The sequence below is a fragment of the Rhinolophus hipposideros genome (genome assembly GCF_964194185.1).
Source record: "Rhinolophus hipposideros genome assembly, chromosome: 15".
Lineage (NCBI taxonomy): Eukaryota > Metazoa > Chordata > Mammalia > Chiroptera > Rhinolophidae > Rhinolophus > Rhinolophus hipposideros.
The window spans coordinates 24,356,047-24,375,186 of NC_138061.1; the positions used below are offsets into that span (position 1 = coordinate 24,356,047).

The following is a 19,140-nucleotide window of genomic DNA, read 5'->3' on the forward strand; positions in this document are numbered from 1 at the left end:
AAAATTTTGAGGGGATGTATAGTCTTTCAGCACACATCATATAGCACACAGGTTTATATAGCACACAGATTCAACCCCTGGGCATGTTGGGGTTTCCAAGCCCCTGACCCCAGGGCTTGGTGGGGGTTCTTTACCGTGTACCCTATTTCATAGCTCAGCCTCAGGGCAGGCCATCTTCAATTTCCCCCATTTGCTCCACTGCTTCCCAACCTCTCAGCCTCCCCTCTCCCCACCAGCAGCCTCTCACTGACCCAGCCCTTTCTTAATGTTGAGCGGATCAACACTCATCAGAAAACAGGTGCTCTGGCGTGACAGCCACCCCCCACCCCCGCTGCAAGAGGACATTCAAGATTAGGATTAACACAGGATTCAGTTTTCTGTTACTTGAGCAATCTCTCAATCTGTGGAAAGAAAAGGAGAAGAAAATGTATCTTTTCCCATTTAGAAAGAGTATTCTCTCCTCTCTCTTTCTTCTCAATTTTAATCCCACATTCCTCGGTTCCCTCCATGTTGTTGTAAAGAAGCAGCTACTTGACAGGGCTCTTTTCAATTCAGTGAAACTTTGTGCCTGAGGTTGCTATATGTACTTGATTTTTTCCAGATGGTCTGAATATCACTTATTTGTTTTCCGGTTCCCTAGTCGTCGCTTTACAGAGCTGATGTTTGCCAAGTATAACCACAGTGCTTTCCCTAGCACAGCCACATGCTTTCATTCATTCATTCACTCATTTGTGGGACACTTATTGAGTCCTTGCTCTGAATGCAAGCAGAGAATACAAAGAAAAGAAGACGGAGCCAGTGATGTCAGGGCAGCAGTGGTCTATTTGGGAAGACAATTAGCTTGTTACACTACATTGCAATGATTGCCATGGCTCCGTAAACTCAGCTGGGGGACAGGGGACCTTGGGAAGGGCTCTACTATTGTCTTGGGTAGATCAGGAAAGGCATCCCAATGCTAGTTAAGTCGAAGGTGAGATATATGAGGTCAGAAAAAGAGGCTGTGGCCAGGTGGAAAGAAATGGGGGAGCAAGAGTTAGGCTGAGGAGACTGCAAATGCCAAAGTCTGGAGACTCAAAAAGAATGCCACTCTCCAGAAAGTGTTTGAGATGGTGGGAGTGAGACAGATGGTGGGAGTGAGTGAGGTGGTGGGAGTGAGTGAGGTGGTGGGAGTGAGTGAGGTGGTGGGAGTGAGTGAGGTGGTGGGAGTGAGGCAGATGGTGGGAGTGAGGCAGATGGTGGGAGTGAGTGAGGTGGTGGGAGTGAGTGAGGTGGTGGGAGTGAGTGAGGTGGTGGGAGTGAGTGAGGTGGTGGGAGTGAGGCAGATGGTGGGAGTGAGTGAGGTGGTGGGAGTGAGTGAGGTGGTGGGAGTGAGTGAGGTGCCCACAGCACTGGCCAATGGTGTCGGGAGGGAACAGATCACAAAGGAACTTTGAACTATATTACAGAGTTTGGACTTTATCCCAAGAACTAAGAGCCATTAAAGGGGAGCGGCAGAATCATATTTAGAATGATCACCCTGACTGTAGCCTGAAGAGCCGACTAGAGCAGGGACAAGACTATGTCAGTGAGGAGACTGCTAAAAGCCGGCTGGGAAGGTGGCCTGAATCTGGGCAGAGCAACACACATGGGGAAATACCAGACAACTCATGAGTTACTGAGTCCACCCTAGTTATCTGAAGAGCTTCCCATTAGGCCCCTTTGGCTTCTGTGCCCTCTTCAAGACCTCCAGTTCTCATTCAGTTCCTTCTTGCCCGCCTGAGGATGTTTAGCTGTAAAGGAGATGTAGGTTTTCAACGAAATCCTAAAGACTATCCTAAGGAAAATTCACTCAAGCTGCATGTGATTATACAGAGAGCATATCATATGGAAAATACAGGGGCTAGCCATGACCATTTAAAAATTTCTCACAACATACTGAGGAAGGATGTGAAATCGGAACTAATGGGAGAGAGAGAGGGCAGGATTCATAGGACCAGGAGGAAGGTCCTCCAACTTTGAGTCCAACATTTTCCCGACTGGTACTCTTTCTATTTTACATCTAGGGTTTTATTTCAAAGAGGAAACCTTCTGCACAGAATGCCAGCCTAGGTAGGTGGTGTTTCCTAAAGGGGTAGAATAGCTAAGGGCATGGGTTATGGACTCTGACAACTGGGTTTGAATCCTAGCTCTGCTCCTTATTTGATGTGCGACCTTGGACAAATATCTTCTCTGAGTCATAATTACATCTGGAATAACTTGAAGATAATATCTACCTCATTTGGAATTTGTGGGGATTAAAGGTGATACTGTCATAAATCAGTAACAAGGGGAAGGAAGCTCCTGCCCCAGAGCTTCTCAGAGGATTATCACTTGTCAGGCTGGCTGATGATAACCCAATGAGTCTGACAGCGACATCAAAGATTTAGGGGTGCACAGGGGAGTTTGGATGTAAGGGTGTTTCGTGAGGGGCCGAACCAAGCCCATACCCACTCCCACCCCATTTTAAAAAAAATCTCACATACTGGAAGGTCTTTGTTAGTTCCTTGTTCTTCCTGGCACTTTTCTTTCCAAATTGAAGATTTCATGACACAGTGGTTCTCCTCTTCACATGACTAGATAGGAGGATTTCTAATTTTCAGACAGGATGATACCTACCATGTTTCCCCCAAAATAAGACCTCGCCGGACCATCAGCTCTAATGCATCTTTTGGAGCAAAAATTAATATAAGACCCGGTCTTATTTTACTATAAGACCCAGTCTTATATAATATAATATAATATAATATAATATAATATAATATAATATAATATAATATAATATAATATAATACAATACAATATAATACTGGGTTTTATATTAATTTTTGCTCTAAAAGACACATTAGAGCTGATGGTCCAGCTAGGTCTTATTTTCAGGGAAACACGGGACTGCCTCTTGGACCTGGTTCTGGTTCCCAAACAGGCTTGTGCTTTGGTAAATTGTAACCACCGTGTCTTCACTTTAGTATGCCCAGCACTCAGCATACTGCCTGGCGTATACACACTCATCATCTATGTTTGCTGAGTGATTGCTCTCCAGGATGATTTTCACATTTCTTCCTCCTCTCCTCTTTCAGTATTTTTCTTTTATCTAGTACAAATGGTTTTAAGCATCCATTTTAAAAAAAAGACAATTATAAACCATGGTAGGCAGAATTCTAAGATGACTCCCAATGACCCTTGCCATATGTAACCTCTTCCCTGGCATGTGGCAGACCCTGGGACTAGGAGGAGCTATCCCTCCCATGACTATGTTGCAGATGGAATCAAGACCCCAAATCAGTCCATTTTGAGTTTTTCAAAAGGGAGGTTATCCTGACTGGGCCTGAACTAATCAGACAAGCCCATAACAAGCAGAAAGTTTCTCTGGCAGCCTCAGAGGAACAAAGCAGACAGCTAGGTTGTGAATATCTACGAAGAAAAGAAGCCCCTAGGAGCTGAGAATGGTCCCGGCCACCAGCTAGCAAGCAAATGGGGACCACAGTCATACACCACAAGGAAATGAACTGTGTCAACAATCTGAATGAGCTTGGGCCAACACCTGAGGGCAGCCTTGTGCGATCAGAGCAGAAGATCCACCTATGCCATGTCCAGTCTCCTGACCAACAGAAATTGTGAGTTCATGCTATTTTAAGTCTTTGTATTTGTGCTGATATGTGACTTAATAATAGAAAACTAATATATAAACTATCTCAATGTTTCTTATAAAGTAGGTAGGATATAAATAAATAAAACACAAATAACTAACTGATCGTTGTACTGCGTGGTAGAGCTGTCATGCTCCTACCTCAAGTGAATGTACGTAAAACAAAGCACAGGAAAAAACAAAAACATATAACTCTTTTTAAATAAGAGGGCTGACATAGTGAACTTTACCCAGGAGGTGACAGTGACAACATTTTCTCTCACTAAAGAGCCTACATCTCTGACAGCATTTAGATAACTGTAGTGTCTTGTCTCAAATAATTCCCATTATTTGCACCAAATTGCATGTTACTGGATTGTGGACATGCGCCATTGGCACCGATACTAAAATAAGAGAAAAAGCAGTGTGTCCAGAAACTGGGTCTCTTCTCTCTTTCCCGAAGGATCAAAATTAATAAGCAATGTACAACATCCTGTCTCTTCTGTCCTCATTCAGGACATTTTGAAGGAAAAGCAGGAACAGGAGCCCTCTTAAATAGTCAGTTTACCACAGTTTGTAATGGTATTCTAAAAAACAGTAAGATCCCAATACAATGGTGTCATGTTTTTATCTGTTATAGATGCAGAATACCAATTCAGAGCAGTTCATATATTGATTCATTCATCTGACGAATAGTTGAGTCCTGTTTGGAGCTGGGAAGACAGTGGTAAGCCAGAAAGACATGGCTCCTACCTTTTTGGAGGTGGATGGATTTGGAAGGAGAGACAGAGAATAAAACAAGTTAATCAACAAACATAAAAAGAATTGTATTTGAAAAGTGGTGCTGAGAGAGGAAATACCGGGAATCTCTTTGAGATAGGATGGTTAGGGAAGATTTCTCTGAAGAGGTAATATTTGGGCTGAGATGTAAAGAATAGGAAAAAGGAAGGCTTACGGAGAGTAGGAATAAAAGTATCAGGCAGAAGGAATAAAAAGCCCAAGGACCCTGTGGCAGGAAAAAGCCCAGCTGGTTCTAGTAGCTGTACCTTTTGGGTCTAAGGGTGTGTGTGTGTGTGTGTGTGTGTGTGTGTGTGTGTGTGTGTGTAGCTTCCCCATCTATAATCTAACATCCTAGAAGCCTAACCCAGCATAGCTCCAAGAAACAGGATAACATCCAAACTATATTGAGTCTAGTCATAAGTGAGCCAACGAAGCTCACTTTTTCCATGGCCACAGCAAACACCCCTCACCCTACCAGCCATCTCAAAAACAAGGATTGAGAAAGTGGGACAGCACGGCTTGGGACGCATCTGCCATCAGAACGGGAGAAGTTAAAGTTCAGGTGTCTGGAACATCATCTTCACATACGTGGTACTTGTTTGGTATGCACACCCTGCACAGACACTCCATCATGCCCACCTCCTTGCCTGGAATGTTACTTCATTTCTTTAACACTAACTCCATTCTGACTAATAAACCATGAGTAAACATTCCCCCTGGGCAAATGCCTAAACAAACATCAATTCTCTCCCTCCTCCCAACAGTTAGATTCCACTATTTGCAAAGGCTTTTTGCCTTTTCAGTTTCTCTTATTCCTCCCATCACCACTTAATGCTCCTCCCCATGCCCCATCCCCTCATGAATCTTTCCTTCTCCTACCTCCATTCTCTTCATTTCCCCTACGCTCCTTGCACTCTAACCCTCCCCCCATCAAAGCTCTGCTATATGAGGGACAAAGCATCACTGAAAGGCAGGAGACCTGGATTCATTAGGAGTAGATGACCAGCAGCTGGGGACAAGCCCTCAGGGGCTGTGCTTGGTTCTGCTGACACACTGTTTCCTACAGCATAGTCCCAGGGAGGAGGCAAATAAAATCATCCATGTGTTGGATCCATGTCTGCCCGCCAGGAGGAGGGAGGGAAGGCCTCCTTGACTTCCTTTTAGATCGTCCCATGTAAGGCCTTTGGAATGAAGGGTCCATCTTGGGCATTAGATCTAAAAAGTCAAGTAAATTTCCTTAAATATTTTCTAGAATAAATAAACTAAGAAATAAAAGGATTAAAATTGTATTTAATTTTTGTATATCCAAGTATTTTACACACACTATAATTTATAGCAGACTTTATTTCACGGGCTGATAAAAAAAATTTTTAAAGGGAGGGTGCTATGGACTGAATATTTGTGTTCCCCCAAAATTCATAGGTGGAAGCCCTAATGTGATAATATTTGGAGATGGAGCCTTTGGGAGATAGTTAGGTCATGTAGGAGGGGGGAGCCCCCATAATGGGATTAGTGTCCTTATAAGAAGAGGAAGAGAGCTAGCGAGCCCTTTTCCTCTGCCATGTGAGGCTGCAGAAAAAAGGCCATCTATAAACCAGGGAACAGGTCTTCACCAGAACGCGGCCATGCTGGCATCCTGATCACAGACGTCCCAGGCTCCAGAACTCTGAGAGATGTTTGTTGTGTAAGCTACCCGGTCTGTGGTGATTGTTATAGCAGCTGGAGCAGATTAAGACAGAGGGATAGATATAGGGTCCACTTTCTCTTTTCTAATTCTTTATTAAGGACAATTAGAAAAATACAATTGCTATCTACTATCACCATCAATTCATAAATACTTTAATGCCCCAAATTAGGAAAGATATACTCTCAGGATAAAAACAAGTCTTGTAGATTAAGTTACTTCTCTCATTTTGCTGAGAACAGTAAATATTTCATCTCAGACTGGCATTTGTAAACCAATAGTGTAAGATGGGACCTTTAGTGGCTCAAATCAATAAAAATGTATAAGAGGGATTTCAGACACAGCAGGATTTATGTGTTCAGGTTATGTGGCTGGAACTCTTTCTCTGTTGCTGGATTTTATTGTCTTTGGTGGATTTTATTATCTTTGGTGGTGACGTCAGTTTCACACAGGCTCACCCCATGAGGTGAGTAGATGACCAACGACAGCTTCTAGCTTGTATCTACCAGTCTAGCAACAAACTATTGATTCTTGGGCCTGACTCAGTAACACAAAATGGGTTATATGCCTGTCCCTAAAACTACCTCAGTGACTCTCTGATTGGTCAGTCTGGAGTTATACGTCCACTCCGGGAAGGCAGAAGGTGGGTATGGGAGACTGGCAGTAGAGGACAGTTGGTCCCCATTAAAAACAACAACAAAACCAAACCAAACAAAACAAAACACTAAATAAAGAAGCATACATGGTTATGAATAAAAACAACAAAAGGGCATTGCAATTTTATTAAATTCAAACACCATTTTAATTTTACCGTGACTCATAACTCAAGTGCACTCAATCGTTCAACATTCATTAGGCCAACCTATGTGCCAGGCACTTTGCCAGGCAATAGGGATAGAAAGATAAATTCACTAATCCCTGAGAGGCAGACAACCTTTTACAATAGTGTGGAAAGCAATTGAAATCAGCTCTGTCACAGGCCAAAGAATCATAATCTGTGTTATCATTCAGTACCCTACTTTGCTTGGCTAATGTAGACCGGACTTAGTACAGTAGAAAGTCAGATGACTCATTACTGTGAAGCTCTGTACACTAATTTCAGACAGATAATTATCACATAGCCGTGGGGGGAGAGGGGTCATGAACTGGACCACAGTTCAACAAGAGACAGCAGTGTGGCTACTTAAGTAGGCAATGCATTCCAGACTGTGCTAGAGAAGCCCAGCATCACATCAAACAGCACAGTCCTCCAGGCCCCACAGGAGTGTGCTATACAGCTCCTGGCACCTTTTCGGGAAGGACACTGAAGGTCACAACACCACTAGGCTTCGTGGATACAGCAGGATAAAATGGTGCTGAGGGAAGAAAAACAGGGCCAATTCAGAGCAAAATTTTGAAACTAGCTGAATGGGGAGCCCACATTGCACAATGGAGACTTTGAAATTGGCAAGTAGTGGTTTGAATCCTAGCTTTGTCCTTTACAAGCTCTGTTATCTTGGGCAAATCAGGTATTTCCTAAAATATGGGAGTACTCAAAATGTTCTTCAGGACAATTTAGGTGGTTCAGGAGCCAATTCTGGGTGATGCTCTGACCAAGCAAAAAAAAGTCACTTAGTGAAAAGGTTATTCTCTTATTAATTTCTTTAGATCCTTTTGAATATGTCAAGAGAAAATTTCTATTGGGTCCTAACTTTCTAACACTGGCTAATTTCAATTTTTAGCAAATGGGGAGTAGGCCTCAGACTCACAACTAGAATTTAATAACTGTATTTATTTTAAATATTACCTCCCATGAATTGCAATCTATACTGGTTTTGCACTTATGGGAGTGGTACAAAATTTCCCTTAAAAACAAAAATAAGTTGGGGTGGCTGGTTAGCTCAGTTGGTTAGAATGTGGTGCTGGTAACACCAAGGTTGCTGGTTCAATCCCCACATGGGCCACTGTGAGCTGTGCCCTCCTTAGAAAAAAAAAGTGAGTAAATTTACATACAAATTTTTTTAACAAAAGAAAGAAAGGTAGTAAGCCATTTAGTCAAGAATCAATGTGATGGTTTTTTTTCTGAAAGTACAAGATTACGACCAAAAGTGGTATAAAAATGATGAAAGTGTGAAAAGCACTAGGCAAGTTATTGACTTCATGGCACCTCAGCTCCTCAATTATCAGCTAAGGAAAAGACTAACTATCTTGCTCAGTTGTTGTCATCATATGTACTAAGAAAAAACAACCAATATTTGGAAAAGGAAAAGATGAGCTTGGTTACCTTGCTTTACTAATGTAGACAAACCGGAAAAGAAAGTAAAGAGGATTTAAAAATTATTTTAAAAAAAATAACCTATTGATTCTATTCAAATGGGGAACCCTGATTCTGTTTCTTGGGGGTAATACATATTGTTCCAACAAATAAAAGAAAAGAAAAGATGATATATGGTAAGCTCTTAACATAAGGCCAGGTCCCAGTGAACATTTGCTATAAAATTGTCTTTAGTAGTTCAGCTTCTTTCCTCTCCCTATCTCCTTCCAGATCCCCAAATACCTTCCTCGTTTCCTCATGGAAATCAGAAGAGATCTGATAGTATCACTTAAATATATTTTGACAGATACTCAAGAGAATGATCTTTTCCAAAATATTACCCCAACTAGGCATTTGCATTTTAAGGTATTATAGATTTGTTTATTTGTTTCCCGGCTTGAATTTTACTTCTAATTATAAAAGAATTCCGTGTTCCTCATTAAACCAATTTCAAGCTCCTGCAAGTAGATAGTAAGAGAAGGAGCCCCTGGGAAATCAATGTATAAATCGGCATAGTTGAAACTATATCAATATGTAAGAACAGCCCTGAAGGTAAACATGATACAGTCTTCTTTTTAGAGTTCAGAAGCTTCCTTAAGGGTCCTTCCTCTTCTAGGAAGAGCAAAACAGTCATTGGCTTTACTCTTGCCAACTGGGGTCTGTTCCTAAATGGAACAAAATGGCCTCTGTTGTCTTCTCCTAGGAGTTGGCCTTACCCTAGCACAAGTCCACTAGATAGATGCCCTCCCTCCAAAATCATCCTGGACTCCCCCTTCTCCAAGAGAACATGAGGTTTTCCCCACCCTTTCTTCCTCCATCCAACCTGAGTCCTCTCCTTTCTGTCCCAGTGCATTCTGGCACCATTTTGATGAATAGTTAGTAGTATTTCCAAGTGATGTCTCTTCCTTCTCTGACATCTTAGAATTCAAGATTCTCTATTCTACCAATAAGTTGTTGGACCACATCTTTAATAATGAAAATAAGAATATATTATTTTATCAGCACTCCTCCCTTTTCGAGAGCTGGACCCTGGCTATTCCAGGATTAACAGCTAGCTGACTTGCACCATGAACAAGGCCAGCTTAGATTAGTTTCAGCAGCTTGCTACCCTCATCAACTTGCCATTGCTAACAACAGCTTGGGGCTGTGATAGATACATTCCAGGGGGAACCCAGTGGGAGTTGGCTTTGATTTGGGGCCAAGCCATGCCAAACTGTTACTAGTTAACATTACAGTCCACCAGAACCGTAATGGACACTGTAGATGCAGTATCCTGACAGGTTGGACTTAGGTTCAGACATGAGATCAAAGGATGACCCACCCAAACAGTTTTGATCAATGAGATCAACCAAAATGCACAGGAATTGAACCATTCTGTGTTTTGGTCTATTGAGGGTTATCGAGGGGGAAAAAATCTACCTTTTTCATTTTAATATTACACATGTAGATATTATCATTATTGCTAACAAAGCAGTTCTACACACATTTATATCTTTTGATACTTTTAATTTCAGTCCCTTCAGTTGAAGATATTTTATAATGTATCAATACATTGACTTAAAATGAAATTCAAACTCCTTAGCGTGACCCACGAGGCCCAGGATGATTGTCACCTCTATCTGTTTTCCACTTTCATCTTATAATACTTGCTCTTTTGCTCACACAGCTTCTTTTCTGTTTCTGAAACTTACCAAGTTCGTTTCCACTTCATGGCTTTGCAATTTCAGTTTCTTCTACCTGAAAGGCCCTTCCTCAGCTCCTCCCGTGGCTGATTCTTTCCCATCTCCTAGGTCTCCAGTAAATGTTACGTTCCCAGAGACATCCAGACCACTACAATGTTCAAAGAAGGTCCCCACCCCTTACTTTGGCCCTTAGCAGGCCAGATCCTCATTTAAACCACAGAACACAGAAAATGTTTTGAGTGATTATTTCCTTGATTCTCTCAAGGACTGTATATAACTTGTATCATTTTCCTTCAATAGGACAGAAGTTAATTTATTACATATAATGGATGCCTAGGGCATTAGGGTATAATTCTCTACCATCTAATCTATCATATCATCTGATTTATTTCCTTCACTGTACTCACCACAGACTGTAATTATCTGACTTATCATTTGTTTATTTATTGTCTGTCACTCCACTCTGGAATGTGAGCTGCATAAGGGGAGGGAGCTTGCTATCTTGGTCAGGCTGAATACCAAACACATAGCACAACACTGGTCGCATTGCAAATGTACAGTAAAGCCCTGGTGTTGAGTGAAAGAATATTATTTGCAATCTTTGATGACTTAGAATCTTTGCAATGCCCTAAGGCACTGGTTCTTAAGCTTTAGCATACTCATTAAAGAACTCACCTCCAAAGATTCAGATTCAATAACCAGATCATTCTGAAATTGACTGTTTTAGGTAAAAGAGAAAAAGTTCAGGTGGGGTATATAACACACCCAAAGTTGTTTTCTTTTTAAAACAAAATGCTTGCTTTTCATTTAAGCTTATTTCACACAGCATACTTGACTGTTTGCCCCAAAAATATTAGAAAATTACATCCCCAGAACATAAACAAAATTGTGGTTAGCTGAATAGTAACAGTATCTTCAAAAATAATGGCAATAGATTTACTGTGTTAATTACTACTGAGAGAAGAAAAGTCACTGTTTTACAGGCAAATGTTGCATTTGCTAACAATTTTGATAAAACCCAGAACATTAATATTTTACTACTAGAAAGTTTTCTGCCCATAATGTGCACATGCATCAAAAAGTGAAGGAGGAAAACAGTACAACTGTTCCTTAAAAATTAAACATAGAAATACCATGTGATCCAGCCATCACACTTGTGGATATATACACAAGAGAACTGAAAGCAAAATTCAAACTGATATTTGTACACCCAGGTTCACAGCAGCATTTTTCGTAACAGCCAAAAGGTGGAAGCAATTGTTGGGTGGGAAATTTCCATTAACAGATGAATGGATAAACAAAATGTGGTATATGTAGACAATAGAATATTATTCTGCTTTTAAAAGAAAGGACATCCTGACACATACTATAACATAGATGAATCTTGAGGACATTATGCTAAGTGAAATAAGCCAATTACAAAAAGATAAATCCTGTGTGATTCCACTTACATGAGGTACCTGATAGTAAGTAGAGTGGTGATTGCCAGGGGCTGGGTGGGGGAGAGGAATGAGGAGTTGGTGTTTAATGAACACTGTTTCAGTTTGGGAAGATGAAAAAGTTCTGAAAATGGCTGGCAGTGGTGGTTGCACGACCCTGTGAATGTACTGTACTTAATGCCACAGAACTGTACTCTTAAAATGGTTAAAATGATATATTTAATATTACATATATTTTATCATGATTTTAAGAAAGCAAAGGAGAAATGATATTCTGATAAAATTTTTGAAATAGAGGGTTATCTCTGTTATGCTTGCATTTTTGAGAATCTCGTTGGGAGATCCCAGAAACTTAAGGCACAGAAAGAAATTCAAGCAACCCACACCAAGCAGTGTGACTTTGTGGCTATTAATACACCAGGGAATCCTGCAAGGATCCACCAGCGAGTTTCAGCCCTGCGCAGTTTTTGCATACTGTTTGTTATTCCTTCCTTTTACATTCCCAACGATGTCCTGAGAGATTTTCCTCAGAAAAAAAAAGGGACAGACAGAAGCGAACGCCAAGTGTTGTGTGCGTGACAAAGGAAGCAGCCTCGGGGTACCACAGACTGGAATTGAACTGGCCTTCTCTAGACGGAATTTTGACGTTTTTCTAAGTTGGAGGGGGGTGTGGGGCTGAAGGAGCAGCAAAGCAGCAGAGGAACTTGCTGTTACCCAGAGCGGGACGCAGGACTGAACGCCTCGCGGGCACAGGACGACCGGGCCGCCCAAGCGGGGTCAGCGCGGCCCGGATGCCTCAGTTTCCCGGTTAGAGGGCCTCGGAGCACCGCCCCTCTGACGTCATGGGGCGGGCGGGGCCAGGAGAGCCGCCAGGGGTCGCGAGCACGCGGCGGACGCCAGGGGGTGGGCGCTGTTGCTGAGTGTGGCGCCCCCGGCCCCGCGAGGCGGAAGCCTGGGCGGGAGGCTGGAGGCTGGAGGCGGGGCGGCCGCGCTGAGTCACAGCAGATTGACTCGCCCGCCGCTTCCAGAGGCGGAGGTGACAGCGGCCCGGGACGGGCGGCCGCCACTGCCTCCCGCGTCGCCGCGCCGAGGGACCGCCGGGCGGCGGAGAGCAGGTCAGAGGCCGGGCGGGGCGGGGCGGGGCGGGGCGGCCGGGTCGCTGTGCCAGGGCCGCGGGCGGAGGGGACCCGCGCCCGAGGAACGCGCCGCGCGGCGGGGCCTGCGCTGCCCCTGCCCCCGGCGGCCGCTGCCCCGGCCGGTTACCCACGAGGGGCGGTGGGGCGCTGGGCCCTCCTCGGAGTCCGGTCCACGGTCAGGTCGGGTCCTGTGACGTCCCGGGGAGTTGGAGGGACCCGGTGGCCCGCAGTCAGAGGGATGCGACCGTGGGGCTTTTTAAATGGTGTCAAGCAAGCCCAGGGCTCTTTTCATTGCACCGCCCTGCCACTCCGGCAATGAGGCGGAATTTGAGAGCTGGAAAAGAATTCAGCATTAGCCCAGCCTCCTTATTTTACAGATTCTCCTGGCGTGCTCAGAGTCACATCCACTCGGTATAGGAGTTAATGGTTCTGTGTCAGGGAGGCTGGGAGGGAGGATTTCCCGAGCAAGAATGAGACCTGTTTAGCTTGAGGTGCTGGTTTGGTTATGGTGGAGTTTTGCAGTCGTTACCCGTGGGCACCTGCATTCCTGCAACAGGCACTGATGTCCAGCAGGCATCAATTTCTCAGAACACCCTTGGAAAAGGTGACCATGCTGTCAGTTGAGTAAAGGATTGTTGGCGTTACAAACAGGCCAGGCCTGCTGCACATTAGGCGCTGTGGGGAATCCTTGGGGTCTAGGGCTAAATTTTAAATGCAAGAAAAACCCATCCCACTTTAAAAGCAATCTCAGTATCCTTAATTGTCCGTCTCATTTATACAAAAAAGAAGGGCACTCATAAAGTTACTTTGTAATATTGGTAACTTGCCTGTTTTACAGTAATTCTTTTACCGTGATAAGAGCACTGTTGATTGAAACACTTTCTTTTCATACTTGGTGATGCTGTGGTATATGGCAAGCCATTGGTAGCACTAATATTTAGGGTTTGAGCATAGTGTAGCTTCAGTTGTGTGTATAGCTGAGTTACAGGGGAGACTAGGACTGATTGATCCATGGTTGGATTTTGCAAGATGTTAAGTACCTGTCAGCATACAGGTGTGGTTTCTCAGAATTAGTGCTGCGTTTACTACTCTTGCAACATGAATAGGCTCCAGGTGATGAGCAAGGCAGTTTATTCCTTAGTACCAATTTTTATCCAAATTATTGGATTAAAGGATCTCTAAGGCCCCCTTCCATCTCTAACGTTCCCTGATTTTACATGTTAATTTGAAACATGTCACTCGTTGTGACAACAAAAAGCTTTAAGAAAACAAGTTTAAAAAAAAAATTCTGCATGATGCATAGAGAATCTTCAAATTCATTATTATTGTCAACCCTCCCAGTCACTTTATCAGTGTTGGACTAACAGAAGTGAAAAATGATTTTTCAAATTACAGATCCTTCAGTGTTAAAGTCACACCAAATTCAGAGGCTGGAATAGAGTGCTTTGTGTATAGTAGAGAATAGCTAAAGTCTGACCTGGGAGTGGGGCCTGTGGTGTACACAGATATCTTTTGCAATAAGATGAGAACATTCTGCCTCAGAAAATGTGATAAAATGTCTTTTCTACAGTGTTCATGTTGTGTTTAGTTTTGGCTGAGATGTAACAATAATCTTATAGATAATCTGTCCAAATATGTTTGAGTTACTTATTTTGTCTTGCAGTCCCAAAGCAGAGCCTTTCCTGCCTCTTGTTTCTTCGTTTATGGCTCCTTTCTTCTTAGTGCCCCTCTTACCTGCAGAGACTCTTGTCACGTTCCTCTTTCATCCACATTGCAATTCACAGCCTCTTTCAAGCACTAATCGAATTTAGACTACGTTTTTCTCCTCTCAAAGAATATGATGTGATAATTCTTGAGTCACCATTTAAGATCTCCTAAAAACTAGGGATGGTTATTCATTTTTAGAACGCAGGTCAAGTGGACAGTGTTTAGATTTTTATCTTCCCTGTGCTTGGAGACTACAATCTAGAAAGCCTCCAGGGCCAGTAAAAGTCACTTGTCTCTGCCTCAGAAGGAAACCCTTTCTGGAAGCATAGTGAATCTCAAATTCATTATTATTCTCAATCCGCCCCGTCACTTTATCGGTGGGCTGAAATAAGCAAAGAGTGATTTTTCAAATTACAGATACTTCAGTGTTAAATTTCTAGAGAGACATTGTTTCAATTGATAAATAATTAAAATAGAATGCAAATGGAGGCTTGCATACCTATTACCAGGTACAAAGCTTGAATTATTTTCTAGGTTTATTATTCTGTCATTTCTGAAGTCAGTTAATATATTACCCACAACATAGCATTATTGCAAGATTATCTACTCTGAAATTCTCAAATGTGTTTGGCCTTCAGGTGAAGCATCCTTAAAATTCATTTAGAATACTTACAAAAAAAGTTTCACATCCATTCAATTAATATTAAATAGTCTCTTATTATACCTAGCTCAGGAAAACATCTGAATAGACTAATTTTCAAGATTGGATAACTTAGTCCCTGTTGGTCAGGAGTTAATTATGAGCTATCAGTCTCTCTCCTGGAAGGTCAGAAAGGTCGAAAGTTGCAACCTTAAAATCAGATCATCGAACAGCTCTATAATGAAGGAGCCATTAAATACCAAGGTGTTAACTTTTGTTGGGTGCTTTATCCTGGGTACTATAAAAGCCAGTCATAGAATGTAAAATAGACATAGAGTAGCTAAGGTACATTATTTCATGTTTGGATTTGTAGGGTTCTCCAACGTGAAAGATGTGGCCACCAAGAAGTGAGGCAGCGCAGTGGAGCAAACAGGGCATTGTGCTAAGGGTCTGACGTTGGAAGGCATGGGTTTGGGTCCTGACTTGCTCATTCATTCACCAAATATTCGTTGAGCACCTGTTTGTGTGAGGCACTGTTGTAGGTGCTAGGGATACAGCTGAGAATGAAACAGATGGAGTCCTGCCCTCATGCAATAGACATGCTAGTGGAGCAGAGGTAGACAGTACATAAATATGTGGACAGACAGTCACGTGATCAGAAGTGCTATGGAGAACTTTAAAGGGGTGTAACTGGGAAAGCGTAAGAGTGTGTGTGTCTGTGTGTCTGTGTGTGTGTGTAGGGATGGTACTTTTTATACAAAGAGGCCAGAGAAGGCCTCTACTAAGATCAACTTTTGATCTGCGACTTGAAGGGAATGAAGGAGTGAGCAGGGGCAGAGGAATGAGCGAGTTCCCAACCTTGATGCAGGAGCATGTTTGGCATGTGTGAGGGAGGGATGGTGAGGTCATGGTGGCCAGGCAGTGCCGATGTGGGCGAGGGGAAAGTGGCAGCAGATGAGGGGTGGTGGGAGTGGGAAGGGGCACGTCAGTGTGTAGGCCATTGTAAGGTCTTTGGCCTTTTCTGTGAGTGAGTGGGAAGCCATCAGAGGGTTTTGAACAGAGGAGCTCATGATGACTTATGTTTTAACAGGATCACTCCAGCTGCTGGGCAAGAATAGACAGAAGGGGGACAAGGGACTTCCCTTTCGTACTAGCTGTGTGACCATACTCCAGAATTTTAAGATGCTAAGTAGTATGGAATTATAGAATATTTCCATGGGGAGGCCAGGAGTTTGCATATGAAGGCTCAAAAAGGAAATAGCTTCAAATGACCTGAAAACTTGATTCCACTGACAACGCCTTTAGCTGAATCACTCCAAATCAAGAGGTAATCAGGTCCTTTCAGTCAGGGTGTCAGGTCATGAGAACAAAAACATTGTTTTGTTTCGTGAATATTCTCTGCTGATCCCTTAGTACTCTGCTGATCCCTGAATTTTTCCTTTCCTGCTTGAAAAAGGATGAAAAGCTGTTACTCATCAACAGAGCTGGCAACCAGAGTGGCTTTTGTTGTTAGGAAAGCTGGAAACTTTGGGGAAGGAAGCAATTCTAATTTTATATTTATCATAAGTCATTTGAATTCTTTCTGAACATGCAAGGAGTCTGAAAGATTTCTTTTGTTTTTAATTCCTTTATCCCCTTCCCATTCACCTTATGCTTCATCTGTACTCATTCTAATGCATGTAATGTGTTTCTTTTTGTCTGTATGGGATCTTGCAAAGTGGGGATGTTTGTTTTCTATGTGTATACATATTTTACTTTATAATGCTAAATTTCATTTTGCTTTTTTTCTAGATACTGTTCTTAAGATCCATCCATGCGTCTATATGTATATCTCACTCTTTGTTTCTGAACGCTGCATTGTACTCCATGCTGTGTATGCACCATAATTTTACTGATCTGCTCTCCGTGCGAGCGATACTCAGGTTGTCTGTGCTTCCTAACACCACAAATATTGCTGCAGTCAGCATCCTTCTAAAGCTGTACAGTATATCTGTGGGCCATATACTTGGAAGGGAATTGCACCTACAGAATTTGAGTAAATAGTACTGGATTCCTTCCCACGGTGGCTGACCAGTCTCTCTCCCACCAGAAGTGATCCAGAGGGTTCCTGTATCCTTCTCAGCTGGATCCAGCTCGTCACCTTTTCTAACCTCATAGGTGCAAAGTGTATCTTGTCCGCTGAGTTTGTGTTTCTTTGATCACTGATGGTTGTAAGCATCTCTTCTACCTATAGCTTCTTCTCCAAATTGCTTATTCATATCTTTGCCTATTTTCTATTGGAGTTGTTATCCGTGTTGTTGTCATTGATTTGTGGAAGTAATTTTGTAATGTCGACGTTCACTCACTGTCACATTTAGACTTTGCAGATACCTCCTCATTTGGTCATCTTTTAATTTTGTCTCTGTTGTCCTTTGATCAAGAAAAACTCTTTAATTTTGAGGTAGTCAAATAAATGCCTTCTTTGACTTAATGTTTTACACTTTATGGAGTTTTAAGAAGCCCCTTTCAAGTCCCTGGGTCACAGCTACATGTAGAGCCTGCACTGCATGGGTGTTAGATAAGGACCAGCGCTATCCTTCTCCATTTAATGAACTATTTTTTCCAATACCATCTCAGAAACATCCATGCTTTCCTCCACTGAATCGTGGTACTCTCTTTCTCATCTATGGTTTCCATGGATACACTGGTCTGTCTCTAAGGCTCTGTTCTGTTCCATTTGTTTCTTGTTTTTATTATGAGTGATTTTGTAATATGTCCTCATGATTGGCACAGCAAGTGTCTTATCTCTGTTCTTCATTTTTAAGTTTACTTAGCTACTCGTGGACCATTATTTTTCCATATAAAAATTGGAGTGAGTTTATCAAGTTCCTCCAAAATTATATTTTTGAGGAATTTTACTTGGGATTATATTGAATTTATAAGTTATTTGGGAGAGGCTTGACATCATTTTGATGTTAACTGATTTCCTCCAAGAACATGTAATGTGTCTATTTATTCAGCTCAACATTTTAAAAGTATTTTTGTATTATTTGGAAAGATTTTAAAACTAACAGAAGAGTTCTAAGATTAGTACAAAGAGCTTCTGTATATCCTTCACCTAGATTCACCAAATGTTAGCATTTTGCCATATTTGCTTTTATGACTTCCTCTCTACATTTCTATGCATATTTTTTCCTAACCCATTTGAGTTAGTTGCAGCCTTCATACCCCTTTATTCCTAAATCCTTCATCAGCTCATTTTTAAGTCCTCTATTAGAACTTTAAAGTTTTCTCCATGAAAGTCTGGGGGATGTTCTTGGTTAAATTAATTTCTAAATACTTCATAGTTTTCTTGCTACTGTGAATCATATTTTTTTATATCTTTTTTTATTATTTGCTAGTTGGTTATTGGTAGTTTAAGAGAGATGGTATTGATTATTGTAAGCTGATCTTGTATCTGATAGCCTCACTTTACTGTCTTTTTCAAATAGTCTGTTGGCTTTTTTTTTTTGCCCATAGTTAGTTTTTTGCCCCTAGTTAATCACATCCTTTGAAAATAGTGATAGTTTTGTTGCTTCTTTCCCTTCCTAATACTTCTTATTTCTTTGTCTTTCCTTACAGCTTTGGCCAGAGCTTCCAGGACTATGGCAAACCAGTTGCTATGCTAGAAGGCATCTTTTCTTGTTCTCAATCTTAGCAGGCATGAGTCTGAAGTTTCCCCATTTCATATAATGTTTGTTTTAGATTTTATATGTACTTTTGTCAATTTACGGTATTCTCCTCTATTCCTAATGTACTGAGTATTTTCATCATAAATGGATGTTAAGTCTTGTCAAATACTTTTTTCAGGATTTGTCTCTGAAAAAATAAGATGGCCTTAGGAGGCGGCATGCCAAAATCCTAAGCCTATGCTAAGCTTAATTTTCAAGCAAAAGAAGATTAATGAATCTTCAATATTTCTGAACCCTCCATATATAAATTTATGGTAAACATCTTATGATTCCAATATAAGTTTATTTCACCATTAGATCAGCTTTTTCCTCTTGTTACGTAAGAATCAGAATTTAAATAGCTGGTATGAAAATGAAAGAGCCATATTCAGCATCATAACTGTAGTCGTCAGCATGGTTATAAATATATGTAAGATTATAGTTTCC

The 19,140-nt window shown here is 41.8% G+C and overlaps 1 protein-coding gene across 1 annotated transcript in view; it reads left to right on the plus strand.

The window, feature by feature from the left end:
* The first annotated feature begins 11,932 nt into the window (after window positions 1–11,932).
* Window positions 11,933–19,140, plus strand: part of DNMBP (dynamin binding protein) — a 92,789-nt gene continuing 85,581 nt past the window's right edge. Inside the window, exon 1 of the mRNA XM_081075069.1 lies at window positions 11,933–12,636. The gene's annotated coding sequence lies outside the window, so the exon portion shown is untranslated. The remainder of the gene's footprint in view (window positions 12,637–19,140) is intronic.